General features: G+C 38.3%; 1 long non-coding RNA gene across 1 annotated transcript in view; it reads right to left on the bottom strand.

The window, feature by feature from the left end:
* LOC128113729 (uncharacterized) overlaps positions 1-7254 on the bottom strand; it is a 30635-nt gene extending 23381 nt beyond the window's left edge. Inside the window, exons 1-2 of the long non-coding RNA XR_008219609.1 lie at positions 7168-7254; positions 6217-6365 (exon numbers count right to left, since the gene is read on the bottom strand). This is a non-coding gene — a long non-coding RNA (uncharacterized LOC128113729). The remainder of the gene's footprint in view (positions 1-6216; positions 6366-7167) is intronic.
* Between the last annotated feature and the right edge of the window lie 7810 nt (positions 7255-15064).

Raw genomic sequence — 15064 nt, 5'->3', positions numbered from 1 at the left:
GCTGTGGCTCAGAGCTCTTTATAAAGGAGGATACTAGGCATTGGAAAGTTTCCATCAACTTACGCAAGGGCAAATTTGGTGGAATGTAAATAAATTATTTAGTCTAGTCATTGGGCCTGATAATCCCCAATAAATATCTTGCAGGCACACAATTCTGCCCTGTGTAATCCAGTCAGAGGGGGTGCATGTCCATGACATTTCTGGTATTTCCATACTGTTTATTGTGGTTATTTTTAGTACGTCCTAACAGAATGATTAGCTTCATAAAAACAATATTCAATTCACACAATAATACAAAAGTATGGTGCTCTATTTTTAGCTAAAAAGCCACTGTTAAACAATTAGTGGTTACTAATAATATGATCTCTAGGCTTAATATGTTACCTTGACAAAAGTGGAACACAGCCCTTCTTTTATCAACTGACCTTTCCTAATGACCTAAACAACTTCAATGGCAATTTATCCCAGAGCCCTTTCAAATGTTCAAAACTTATTTATAAAGTCTCTCTAAAGTCTGAGATTATTCAACAATGTAAATGAAATGTCTGTAGACTTGAAACCTTAAAACAACACTCTATAATAACACAAATGCCAAGCAAAGGCACTTGACCTTTTAAACAATCCAATTCTGTATAGTCTTCAATTAAAATATTATATAACCCTAAGAAAGCACATAGAATTCCTGCTAGTAGGTTGTAATTATCCACAACCCTGAAGCCTCTTAAGACATGGTAGTGATGCCTGCATGTCCTGTGGCATATAAAAATTAATTTCTATCAGGTCTAGTCTAGACGTCTCTGTTGAGATTGCTGTCAGGTATTTGTAGGAGGGAAGAAAAATGTCTACCTTGCTTCAGTATGACTAGGCCACTCTTTCGTGTGCATTTTTGACATACTAAACTGTCAAAATTCATTGCAATATCATTCAAAGAACAAAAGCTAAACAATAGACTATGATAGTGTCCTCTCACATTGGAACATGTCCTTTTATGTGTATCTTAGAGCTTAGATCATCCACACAGATTGAGAAGGAGATACTGTAACTTGGAAGTTTCTAGGCAACAATCATAGCTGGTGGTCTGGCAATTTGGATTTCTATCTTAGGTCCCAAGGATCTAAAGGAAGGCAAATTCACCTTTTTCTCAATATAAGAAAAAGTATCTAATAATAAAAGCTATTAACTCTTCCAACCCTCTGTGTGTGTGTGTGTGTGTGTGTGTGTGTGCGCGCGCGCGCGCGCGTGAGCACACACACACACACACACACACACACACACACACATAACTGAAGGTCCATGTGGCCTTGATATAGGGAAGGTATACCTATTTATATGTTCATTGAACATCTATGCTGCCATATACTATCACATGTTGATGCCTCTTGTTGCATGTAAGAAGGAAATGAACAACTTTTTGCTGGAAAAAAAAACCCTTAGAAAACACATCTAAGAATTTTAATAGATTATTTTTCTTCCTTAAATTTCTATAAAAAATCATCTTCAATGTTAGTAGAGGAGAATTCATCAAGAAAATCAATATGGGCAATCTGTTTGTCTAGAAACCTGCATATGTTCATGAAGGTATAAACTGATTTATCAAACTTAATATTTAGTCCTATATTTTTCTTTATTGTTTGTTCTAAAAAAGATTTCTTGTGATAAAATTTAGTGATAAGTCTATAGCTGAGAAAATAAATAAAAGCACTCAGATTTTCAATTAGCCCTAAAAACAGCTTCTCAAAGCATGTTAAAGACAAGAATCACAAAGAGTATTCTAGATCTCCACTTAACATTTTAATTAATTTGCTTCAGCATTTCACTTTCATCTTTAAAATTATCTCCCTTGACTTGGTTAATACTGAGGCTCCATCATGATAGAAACTCTTTCTACACTTGATCTTAGCCAAAAGACCAAGAAGCGATTATAGAAAGTCTTTCAATCAATGCCTACTACTGTAATATCTAAGAGCAAAGAGATTGATGACCTAGAACATACCATCGTGTGCTATGGTTTGTGAGAATGTGTCCTCTACAATTGATAGCCTAGAACTTACCATCATGTGTTGTGGTTTGTGAGAACATGTCCTCTTACATTGACATCTTAGACCTTACCATCATGTGCTGTGGTTTGTGAGAACATGTCCTCTTACATTGACAACTTAGAACTTATCATCATGTGCTGTGGTTTGTGAGAACATGTCCTTTTACATTGACAACTTAGAACTTACCATCATGTGCTGTGGTTTGTGAGAACATGTCCTCTTACATTGACAACTTAGAACTTACCTTCATGTGCTGTGGTTTGTGAGAACATGTCCTCTTACACTGGTGTCTTAGTTCTCAGATTGTCCACACAAAATGAAAAGTGGGTACTGTAACTTGCAAGTTTCAAGGCAACGATGATGGCTAGTATTCTGGTGGTTTGTCCTTGGGAAGGACAAAAGAGAAGAACTGCTTGAATCAGGTAACCTCTTTCTCAGTCACAGTAGTGACACAATATTTATGAACTATTTTCCATACTCAGTTTCCCCTGTGTGAACTCTTCCCTCTCCTATTACATTTGAATGTGTTATAAGGATTCAAATTTGCTTTGGAAATAAATATTTCACAAACTTTTGATCTAAACACTTATAAAGGGAATAGTGTTTAAATCTTATTCTGATTTATTTAAGAACTGAAAGACTATAAAGCAAAAGATCAAGACCAACTCAAATTATAAAGGAGAGCAATGAAACCACTCTAAATTATTCTGTTACTGTTAGTATAGTTTCAAACCAACAATAATAATTCTATGAGAAGAGAAAAATTTCAAAGTATAATAAATACCTTCTTCACTTGGTAATCTAGTTAAGACATGGAATGTTATGAACACTAGAAAAATACTAAACTTGTTGCTAATTTATTCTAATATTTTGATATCAATGTATCTTATATTAAAATTTTGACATGCTACTACAATAAGGATAGTTTACAAAATAAGCTGGTGTTTCTTATCATTATGATGTTCACTTAATGTAAATTAGAGCACCAAAAGCAATAGCTCACCAAAAAATATGGGAGAATATTTTTTCCATATTTAAAACTTTACATAACATTGGTGATAAATTATAAAGTGAGATTTTTGAACCCAATATACTAGAGGAAAGATTGAATTAAAATTTTATTCTCCACATGCTAAATAATATCACAATAATATTTATATGACCAAAGAGTGGTTAAAAACTAGTAAACTAAAAAAATGCTTAGACAAAAGTTAAATAGATTGCTGGGCAGCGGTAGTGCACGCCTTTAATCCCAGCACTCAGGAGGCAGAGCCAGGCGAATCTTTGTGAGTTCGAGTCCAGCCTGGTCTACAAAGTGAGATCCAGGACAGGCTCCAAAGCTACACAGAGGAGCCCTGTCTCGAAAAACCAAAAAAAAAGTTAAAAAAATCTATCAGGTGGTAAATTGATTTAAATATATTATTTTGTAGATCATGTGAAGTTTTTCTGAGGTTGGAGAGGTGGCTTAGTGGCTAAGAACATTTGTTCTTATTTTAGAGGACCAGTGTTTGGTTCCCAACACCAACACAGTGTCTTATAGTCATTTGAAACTACAGTTCCAGAGGATCTATCCTCTGGCCTCCATGGGCATTAGGCATGCAATCAGTACACTTACATGCAAGCAAAAAACACATAAACACATAAAATTGCAATAAATACACTTTTAAAAATGTCTTAATTTTCAGCTTTTTATACAGTCATTTGCTTTTATTTCTGTTCATGTTCTATAAGTATATTATGTGACTAAATTAGTATTTTTCAATTTTATAATCTTTTTGTTTAAAAAACATCTTCAAAACATAGAATCTCTAGCTTCAGTTCTGAAGGTCAGGGATTGTTTCAGAAGAGAAAGTTCCTATAGACTGAGACCAGACAGTTAGGTAGGCAGTCAGCAGTTCAAAGGGAAGAAAGAGACAGAAAGTGAGCTTGGGAGGAACAGATACAGCTGCAGTGGAAAAAAAATGGTATACACCTGAGTAAGATAGAGTTGGGAGCATGAAAGAGAAAAGTATGGTATGGCTGGCACTTGACTGAAGCACCACTCACAATACCATCAACTGGGGTTGGATCACAAACATGTGATCTAGCCATTTAACTACAAAGGGCAGCAAAGTTGTGACTCATGCTGTGGACATGATGAACCCTAAAACCATCATGCTAAGTTTCAAAAGGCAAAATACAGAAGATACAATAGTATGATGGCTTTTTATAAGATATCCTGTCTAGGTAAATTCCTAGAGATGGAGGGTAGATTCATTCATAGACACTAAGGAATAAAAGAATGAGGAAGTAAGAGTGGGAAATAACTGAATAATAGTCCTTTGAGAAACGTTTTGGACCACTGACATCTATATAGTAATATAAAAATGTTTTATTTTTGATTTGAGAATTTCATACATGTATACATTGAAATATGATCCAACTCCCACCAGATCCCCCTCAACAAGCCCCCTCCCAAATTCATGTAGTCTTCTTCTCTTCCCGTTTTTATTAACCCACTAAGTCCAGTTAATGCTCCCATATGTGCATGGGTGTGAGGCCATCCACTAGAGCATAGGCAGCCTACCAGTAGCCAGACCCCCAAAGAACGACTCTCCCTCCACACCAGCTATGAATTACCAAGAGCCTCTCAATAAGGAGCGGGGGTCTTTAAGAACCATTCCCTCTGGTGCTGAAATTTTGACTGAATTGACCTCATGAGGGTTCTGTGCAGGTCACCACGGCTCCTGTGAGTTCATGAGTGCAATAACCACAGCATGTCCAGAAGACAGCATTTCAGAGCACCCCACATCATCCTCCAGCTCTAACATTATGTGATCTTCCCTAAGCTTTGATGAGGAAGTGGGGTGACAACAATGTCCCATTTATGGACAAAGACTCATTGTCGCTTTTTCTCAGTACTTGATAACTTATGGTTCTCTGCACTGACTGCTGATCTTGAGGGGGAAAGTGAACTTCTCTGAACAAGGCTGAGAGCAGCTCACATCTGTGGCTGTAAACAAATGTTTAGAAACCAGTTTGACAACATGATGGCGTAAAAAGTCAAAATACCCTTTTCACCAAGCCAAAGAGAAGGTCTTGAAAGCCAAAAAGGCAGTGCTGAAAGGCATCCACAGCTACAGAAAGAAGATGATCCGATCTGCGTGTCACCCATCTTCCAGTGGCCCAAGACCCTGGGGCTCTAGAGGCAGCCCAAAAATCCTCGAAGGAGCACACACAGGAGAAACAAGCTTGACCGCTATCCCATCATCAAATTCCCCCTAACCACTGAGCCAGCCATGAAGAAGATAAAGGAAAACAACACACTTGTGTTCATTGTGGATGTCAAGACCGACAAGCACCAAATCAAACAGACTGTGAAGAAATTCTATGACGCTGATGTGGCCAAAGTCAACGCCCTGTTAAGGCCTGAAGGACAGAAAACAGCATATGTTCAGACGGCTCCTGATTATGATGCTCTGGATGTTGCCCAGAAACCTGGGATCATCTAAACTGAGTCCGGTTGGCTAATTCTAAATATACACTTTTTTCACCATAAAGAAAAATATTAATGAGATTTGCTCTTCTGGCACAAAGGAGACCTAAAGATCAAGTTCTCCATGCTTTCCAGGTATAGAAAACAAAGAGGTCTAAAATGCCTAGTCAACATTTCACTGAGTTGGCAAACAGGCAGATAGATTATTAACAGTTGCGCTGCTTTCAAGTAAATCATCAAAGTATCCATGCTCTCAGGTGTGTGAAGAATAAAAAAAAGTGCCAAAAAACCATAGAGCCTATGACCTCCCCAACCATGTGCTTTTTTTTAAAACCAGGTTTACAGTACTAGACATAAATGCCCTCCTATAAACCAGGCCTCAGATCCAATCAGAAATGGTTTGTCATCCTGTAATAGTTAAGTCACTATGGTCAAGTGGGAACATCATCCCTGGTTCTTACCCTGCACTGGTTAAGATCACTGATGTCTTTTCTCTCCCAGAAGCCTGGGAGAGTGTCTTCTGGCCCTATAATAGGTAGCCATCAAAGAGGAAGTTTCCTGATCAGTTTGAGATTGGTTATCTGCATCCTATAGTCAAAGTGTGTGTGGGGGCCTCCCTGGATATTTTAGTTTCTTTTCTGTTGCTGTGATAAAGCACTGACCAAAACCAGTTTGGGGAGCAAAAGGGTTTACATGGCTTACAATTCCACGGTACAGTCCATCTTGCAGGAAGTGAAGGCAATGCCGCCTTGGCGTCCCAGGCAAGAATGATGGCAATGAACCTGTATTGGGGTTCATTGAGGAGTAAAGTGGAGAGGAGAAGAGTGATGAAATGATGCTCCAGAGGAAGACTAGGGAAGAACAGAGAGGACACATTTGCACTTGCTTCTTAAATTTATTCCCTCTCTCCATCTCTGTATATATGGATATATGATATATGATAGATAGATAGATAGATAGATAGATAGATAGATGATAGATAGATAGATAGATAGATAGATAGATAGATAGATAGATAGATAGATAGACAGATATAACAGATCCTCTATATATCTTCTGTGACAAGTTTGCTTCATGCATGCTAGCCAAGTGCTCTAATGCTGGGCTACATCCTGGGCTGGTACTCAGCAGCACTATCAACCCTACTTTGTGGTAGACAAGATTGGCATACGGATGCTTCCCTCTCTCAGAATGGGCCAGATTTTAACAGCAACTATTTAAAACACAGTTTTGAAGACAGATATAAATGACTTTGAGTACCATGAATCCAACTATCATTGCCCAGGGTGTTAAGTCTGGGCTGGGTCATTAATCCTCACACACCTGAGAGTATGGATATTTTACTCATTTATTTGAAAGCAGCACAACTGTTAATAATCTGTCTGCCTATCTGTTTGCCAACTCGGTGAATTATTGACGAGGCATTTTGGACCTCTTGGCTTTCTGCACCTGGAAAGTGCAGAGAGCTTGATCCTCAGGTCTTTTTTGTGCCAGAAAAGCAATCGCCTTAGTGCTAACATAGAAACTTGTGTTTAACGTGTGAAACATTTCTGTTTGAGTTTACATCCAGTCAAATAAAAACATCCTAAAACCTCAAACTTACTTCTCACTTATTAAGAAGTCTACTATTGGCAGAAAGGCTCTGGGTCTTACCTCTGTCTGCTTTCTTTCCCGAATCGACGGGTGATTTAATGGAACAGGTCCTGGGGAAAACTGCAGCGTTCACCGACTGCAACAGCCAAGAGTTGGCTGATTTGAGCAATGGGGAAAGGCCTGTAGAGGAGCTGGCATCTAGCCATCAAATCTAGGGTTTGGAAGCACCCTCAAAACTAATCCTCATTCTGCTTTCATTCATTAGTCAGGGCTGCCAAACTGGGATTCTTCTGCCGAGGCTAATCACTCGATGAAAGGCAGGGATAAAGCCGCAACCTGGGGAACTAATGAACGAAGAGAAGAAAATGCATGCTCTCCTGGATTGCAGATTTTCAATTTTCTCAGCCAGCCTGCTCAACTTATAATTGGTTCATCACTCACAACTGCTGAGTAGTGGAGATGGATTGTGGTGGCAGAGGACAGGGAATAAAGGGGACAAGGAGAATATCATAGTCCCTTCCAAACATAGTATCTGAAGTTGACAGAAATAGGAGGAGACATCACAGAATGGAGTCTCCACCAAGCCCAAGGTCATTTTCTTACATGTGCAAACAGAGCTACCCCTCAAATCAGAATCATTAGACCAATGTTACTCTCCCGGTTATCACAAGCCTTTTACATCAACTGAACTAAAATCTGTTGCCTAGCAAAGTTACACGAATTTTGGAACTATTCAGCCTATTTAGAGAATACATTTTGAGTTAAAACCATGAGAATAAAACAAATGAAAGAGGGGGTGTGTATGAAGTAGCAACTATCTTAACTAGTAGGACAGCAGTATATTATCTTCCAGTGGGATGGACCTAGTGATGTAGACACGTATAACATGCATGCCACTATTGCATCAGGGACCACATCGTTCCAGGCCAGTTGTTCCTGGAACTTACAGGAGTCACAACTAGGGAAGCCTGGTGATTGCTTTTCTCCTCCATTAGCTGCCTCAGATCTTTCAGCATTTTGAAAATTGGCTGATAGGGATGAAGCTTCTAAGTGATACTAGTTTGATTTCTCCATGTTTCTACAGCTCTTCTTGCACTTAATGTAATCCTTTGCCCTCCTGGGATGTTGTTGGGGAGGTGTGTGTAAAATATGGTTATACTTGGTTTCCTCTAGGTCAGTGAGGCTTTTGTATTTTAGCCTCTATGTCTAACTACAGAGACCTGGTTCAGTCTCTTGTTCCTGTTGTTTGGCATGAGCAGGGCCATTTTCCATTAGCCTATAATTTTATCTATGTCTTAAGGCCTGGCCCATGGGACCAGACACCAGCAATGGTGTGGAGCTCAATCTACACACATTTCTTTCCTTTTCCCTTCAGAACAACTCTAAGACCATTCTTAATGAGTCAGTCTTCACAAGCTCCTGTCCTCAGAGAACAAACATCTTGTTTTCAAAGCTGTTATTAGAATCTTCTCATTTGGATTAAAATGAAGGGAAACAGATTACTTATCACCAGCCCTGCATCATACAATGTACCAATGATTAGCAACACGCAGCACAGTACACAGCTCTCTTCAATCAATTGTCTCTGATAATCCCCCAAATTCATCTTACTAAATCCTCAAATGAGTGCTAAGTGAAGGATGAAAGACCCAGAATCATAATCTTATTGCATATTCTGTAATAATCAGATATTTTTGTACTCTAGGTCAATGAGGGCTGAGACCATAAAAAAGTTGCTTCTTAGAATTGCGTTTACCTCTAGTTTCTCAATATAGATGAAATAGATGCTTTGTAAATATTGAAAGAGGTTGTAACATTGAGATGATACTGAGATGTCTTAGAAGAGGATGAAATACTATGTACCTATTACTATCTCCCCTGAGAAGTTCATTTATTAAATTACTCATCTCTGTATACTTAACTTTGAGATGTGCTCTAAAGAAAATGCAATTAGCCAAGAGTGATACCCATCACCCAAGAGTTTTGAGCATTTTTCCATCAATGTCTCCAAAGAGAATAGAACTGAGTGTCTCTGTTCACAGTAGATGAGATCTTGTTCGTATACAAGTAACTCAACATTATAGATTCTGTATATCTAAGCATTTAGGAAGCAAGACTACAGACTCAACTGTTTTTATGTATACATGCTATTTAAAAAAGAAAGAAAATGAAGCCAGTTTTAGAGTTCAGTGGAACTAATGTCAAAAAACCAGAACCAAATGTGTGTTTTCAATAAGCCCAATGGTTTGGTGCCTCTTCATGGGCCAAGAAATGGAATTTGATGATGGGAGTCTATAGTGGTAACATGGCTAATTGATTTAAAGTTATTGTTTCAATTATGCATTGAAAGAAATTTTTGCTGTTGAGGCAAATTTGCTCTCCACACCATTTTCATGAAATAAAATAACTAGTCCAAGCTGGCCAAGGTCCAGTTACAATTTTGAGGAAAAGTGTGTTGAAATTCCTTGAATAGTTTATAATCATATTTTTCCCATTTTTAAAAATTTGCCTCTATTACGGGGATTTAAGAGGTGTTAAACACATGAAGCAGTCACGGGTTTCACAGAACAAAGAACTCAGGCATGTGAGGCTGTATCTTCAAGCAGTGTCTACTTAGTATGTTGTGTAGATAAAATAACTCATTCTCTATCTGTCTATCATCTATCTATATGTACCTATCTACCTATCTATCATCTATCAATCATCTATCTACCTATCATGCATCCATCTGTCTATATCTAGCTATTTATCTACCTATCTCTATCCCTCTCTGTCCCTCTCTCTACCCCCTTGTGTGTGTGTGTGTGAGTGTGTGTGTGTGTGTGTGTGTGTGTGTGTGTGTGTGTGTGTGTAATAAAATAGGCAAAGTGTGGCTGATATACTGTGTACCCTAAAAAAACTTATCTGAGGGTCAGAGAACAGAACAGTCACTAGATTAGACATAGAGGCCAGAAAATGGTGGCACACATGCCTTTAATCCTATCACTTGGCAGGCAGAGATCGGTCTGGATCTCTGTGAGTTCAAGGTCACACTAGGAACAGAGCCAGGTGTGGTGGCACACATCTTTAATCCCAGGACTTGAGATCTCATGTCTTTGCTTGGGAAAGACACACATCTTTAATCCCAGGAAGTGATGGCAGGAAGCAGAAAGATATATAAGGCATGAGGACCAGGAACTAGAGGTCATTTAAGCTTTTAGACTTTTAAACTTTTAGCAGCAGTTCAGCTGAGATCCATTTGGATGAGGACTTAGAGGTTTCCAGTTTGATGAAACAAGATCAGCTGAGAAGTTGGCGAAGTGAGGTTAGCTGTAGCTTGTTCTGCTTCTTTGACCTTCCAGCATTCACCCCAGTAACTGGCTCCCCCAAGTTTGTTTGTATTAATAAGACCTTTTAAGATTCGTGCTATAGCAAAGTCCATCTGAAAGTGTTAGAACAGATTTTGTTTGGATGACTTTTCTAGAAATACGTATTATTCATCAAAACACAATTTGAGTTTAATAGCATCTAATTAAAAACAGTATCATTTAGTTCTGATAAACTAAAGAGAAGAAAGCAAAGGAAATGTGAATTACTTGCTTTACATTTATTAATTTTACAAATTATGTCGGGTAAGAATGGCCAGGCATTAGCAGAAGTGTGTTGAACACCATTGCCCTACACAAGTCCCATTACAACAAAATGAATCTCCTCACAGCGCCTTGAACACTCTGATTTTCCCAGCCACATAGCACCACTCCCCACATTCCTCAGCCCTCTTCTTTTCACTTCAGCCATTTCTCCCTGGATGCCTGGTTCCAGTCCCGTCTCTTCTGGTAAGGTTTCCTCATCTCCTTTAACCCAGAAGGACTTTTGCGTGAGAACAACTTTGCTGCCAACACCCTCAGAAGCAGTTCTCCTGTCTCATGCCCCCTAAATACTCAAAAGCACTTGTTAAACACAATGCCAGGAGATGGTGCACACCTTTAATCCCAGCACTTGGAAGGCAGAGGCAGGCGGATCTCTGTGAGTCCCAGGCCAGCTTAGTCTATAAAGCAAGTTCCAGGACAACCAGGGCTAGCCCTAGAAGCTCTATCTTAAAAAAAAAAAAAAAAAAAAAGACATGATGTCTTTATATGTTTATTCTCAAATTGTCTAGTTCACCCATTAAAATTAGGAGTGGGGGGCTGGAGAGAGGGCTCAGTGGTGTACAGCACTTGGCACCTTTGTAGACGACTCGATTCAGGACCCAAATCCACATGGTGGCTCAGAACTATACATAATTCCAGTTCCAGGGTACCTACACCCTCCTCTGGCCTCCACGGGCACAAAGCATGTATGTGGTGCACAGATATACATGCAGGAACGACACTTATACATTTAAAATGAAGTAAACACATCCAAAATCTTTTTAAATGAAGATCATTTTCCTGATCGCCACCACTGTATCCTAAGGCCCTGTTTCACTGCCTGACATGGAATGTGTGCTCAGTAAATCACTGTGGAGTGAATGAATGAAGAGTCCTGTATCTAAATGTAACTGCTGACTTCAAGCTAAAGCCATATGTAGTTTAATCTTTTTTCCTCTCTATCCTCCATTTCTTAGCATTAGAAAGCCACGGCTTTGTGAAGCCTCTCTGCATGCGTCTTGGCTGTTCATAAGCATGATACTATGATTTCTATCTTCTCCTTGTATTTTTACTGCCTTCTGATCATTGTTAATCTTCCTTCCAAGTTTTCTTTGGCTCACACTAGGATGTGTACCTCCATCTTTTCTTGGGTAGTAAAATACCTTCTTGTTACTTACTCTGTAGACACATCCCAGACGAAAACATCAGTCTCTGAACACAGCTCACTAAGGTCCCTAACTAATTATGTGACACAGTAGCCTGCCACAAGCCCTGTCCTACACCCTGATGGGCAGCTTGAAGAGGCCAAAGGAGCAGACTGCTTCTGCTCTGAGGGACTTCTGTTGGTTCTAGTTTTTGAAGCTGCCTTCTGTTCTTTAACCAAGGAAACTTCCCAAACTCTGTAATTCACTTTTCAACTTCAAACACAAGTTCAATGGCAGCTTCCAGATTTATAACTCATGATACTCAAATGTTTCATGGCATTTTACATATGAAAAATTCGGATCTTTGAAAAATGACATCATTGGTTGTAAAAAATCACAGGCCAGATTATTTTTTTTTGTCTTCCCTGACATTATGTGCATTCTGTGTTCTAGATCAATGTCCTTGATAGTACTCAAAACTTAAGAACAATGGGAAAGGCTGTGTGAGCCACAGTTCTAGAACCGCAAGTCATCCTGATATTTCTTACGTTTCATCATTAGCAGACATGCAATATTCATCCAGGATTGTGTTCTACTCTCAAGGTCGGGTCAAGGTGTTTCTTTGACTAAACCAGCAGTCTGCCAGGTGATCCTTCATTCCTAATCTCTGTCATCCTTTTGTGCACTGTTCTTTTCTAAGTATACACTTGCTCATTTGGCTATTTTATCCAGACACATGGTTTTAAACATCAACTATATGCTGATGATTTCCAAATGTCGATTGCTAGCCCAGATTTCTGTTCTGAACTCTAGACCAAAATAGCCAACAGTTCAGTTGACATCACCCCTTGGATGTCTAAGAAACAGCTCATGTTTAACATGCCCCAGATAGAATTCTTGTTATTAGATCCCACAAGTCTGTACTCTTCTCGTTCACTCTACCTCGGTTACAGAGCCGCTCCCACAATACACTATGAAACAACCACCAAATGCATCTCTTCAGCAATGTCAAAGCCCTTGCTTTATAAACCTATTAAAAGAGCTGGTAATTTCACCTTGGATATTCCTGTTTTCGAGCTAATAATAGAGACTAACAAGTTGTATTTAAGAAAGAAAATAATTTAACTTTTCCATGGAATAATTTTGAGTGTAGACATAGTTCCCTAAAGAAATGTACAATTAATAAGGTAAAATTTATTCCATGAACTATTGGAGCATGAAAATTTACCGTTAGTGTTTTCTGGGTATGACTTGTCAGTGTGAATGCATATTCCCATGATATGTATGTTCATGTGTCTCTTGTCTATATATTTACATACCTTATGTCCACAGTATATTCTTTCACTCTATGTATAAATGTATATTTTCCTCAAAATGTGATCTTGTCATATAGGTTACTCTGTAACTTAGCCCTGTACCTAATAATATAGGATAAACATATTTCATGTCAAAAATACATGCATATATATTCATTTGTAAGGATCACATAATATGTTTCATGGATTATGCTTGATTCTACCAATCATCTAATATTGAAGATTTTATTTATTTTACTGTTTGGTATAAGAAAAGTAGTACAATAAAAATTTCTAATTAAGACTTTACACATTTGGGTTTTTTTCTGACTTGTTGTACATTTAAAATACACTTTTATAATATGCAATTCTGTGTCAAAAGTCAGTATGCATCTATGATTTATAAGTGTAAAGTCCTGAGATTAGTCTGTGGGAGAATAAGTCAAATGTAGCTTTGATAATCAAAATTATTGGATTTTCAGTGTCTTAAGAGCTATCGAGAAAAGCTGAATATATAAAAAATAATGTTTGATGATATAACATTTGCATCCAAATAACTGTTTGTTATCTAAATCATCCTGTGACTTATTAAAGCAATGTTTATTAAATGCTTACTACTAATACTCTAATGCAGGCAAATAATTCTTTTTGAGGATGCTATCACATATTTCAAACTTGAACATCCTTTAATAGAAAGTCTTGATATACTGTGTTCCAAGAAAGGAACCCCATATTTCACTAATTATAACATTTCCTTTTGTTTCAAGAGGATCTTGTACTCCCTCTTGTGAAAATACACTTTATCCATAGGAAATCAATCCTTTCACCCACTCCAAAGCCATGACACCAAGACAAAGAACAAAAGTAACTCCTGGAAATTCCGGGCACCGTGTCTTCACGGTTCTGGCTTCCATTATTCTAGGGAACACAGCACATAGCACAGGTGATAAATGTACTTTTATTGACAGTATGCAACAACTAGACTCAGGATTTTACTGATGAAAAGAACTTAGGCAGCTGACAACAAGAGAAACCAGATCCTAATCTCAGCTTTCATAAAGAAATAGGAAGCACTAATTGTATATAAGTTCTTGTTTTCTTATTTACAAATAAAGAAACAGTTTATCCAGCTGGAAGACTAAAGCAAATAGTCTATAGAAAGTCGTGGTGACTACGAAGCCCTGACACTGTTCTACGAAACATGTCACTTTTAAGCAGCATGTCTCTTAGCCCAAAGTCATATTTTACCTTCATACTACCACGAACCATAGAGGTTAATGCTTATTTTTAAAGTTCCTCAGGCTTACAGGAATATAACATGGTTCCTATATGGAAGAAAAGTCCATACATCCATGTAGAATAACTACATATAAGTGAATATGAAAACAGTGAACAGTGAACCTCAAGTACAGCTCTGAAAGATTCATGTTATGATATTGTAAATGTGACTTCACCTCTGTGAACCTCAGAATCCTCAAGCACAAAAGCAAGAGGTAGCAACATCAAATAAGATAGTAGAGAAGAGTCCCTTTGACTTCCCTTCCCACCATGATCAAATAGTCTCAACAACAATGTATGCATCGATTCCTTTTGTGAGAAATCTACAAGCTGGGTGAAAAGTTTCCATATCTCAGGTGAAAATCAGATACAACAAAACCAGAGTGAAAGCTCTCATCATCCCTTTTGCTGTAACCCCACTCCCAGTATTGTCATTTTGTGATCAGAAAAAAAAAAACAGCTCCCAAATTGAGCCTCACCTGTAGTAAAGGGCTGCCGTCTACATCGGTAACTTGCCGATCCATTGGCTCAACAGTGTCATGGATATGAGAGTAACCAACCACTATCTGATTGGGTCTAAGGCCCACTCCCTGAGATGAAAGCCATGCCTGACATGCTCCAGTGGCTAAGA

The sequence above is a fragment of the Peromyscus californicus genome, unplaced genomic scaffold (genome assembly GCF_007827085.1).
Source record: "Peromyscus californicus insignis strain IS unplaced genomic scaffold, ASM782708v3 Scaffold_18__1_contigs__length_77618521, whole genome shotgun sequence".
Taxonomy (NCBI): domain Eukaryota; kingdom Metazoa; phylum Chordata; class Mammalia; order Rodentia; family Cricetidae; genus Peromyscus; species Peromyscus californicus.
The sequence above is the reverse complement of the archived record's forward strand: the minus strand, read 5'-3'. Positions and strand labels throughout refer to the sequence as shown.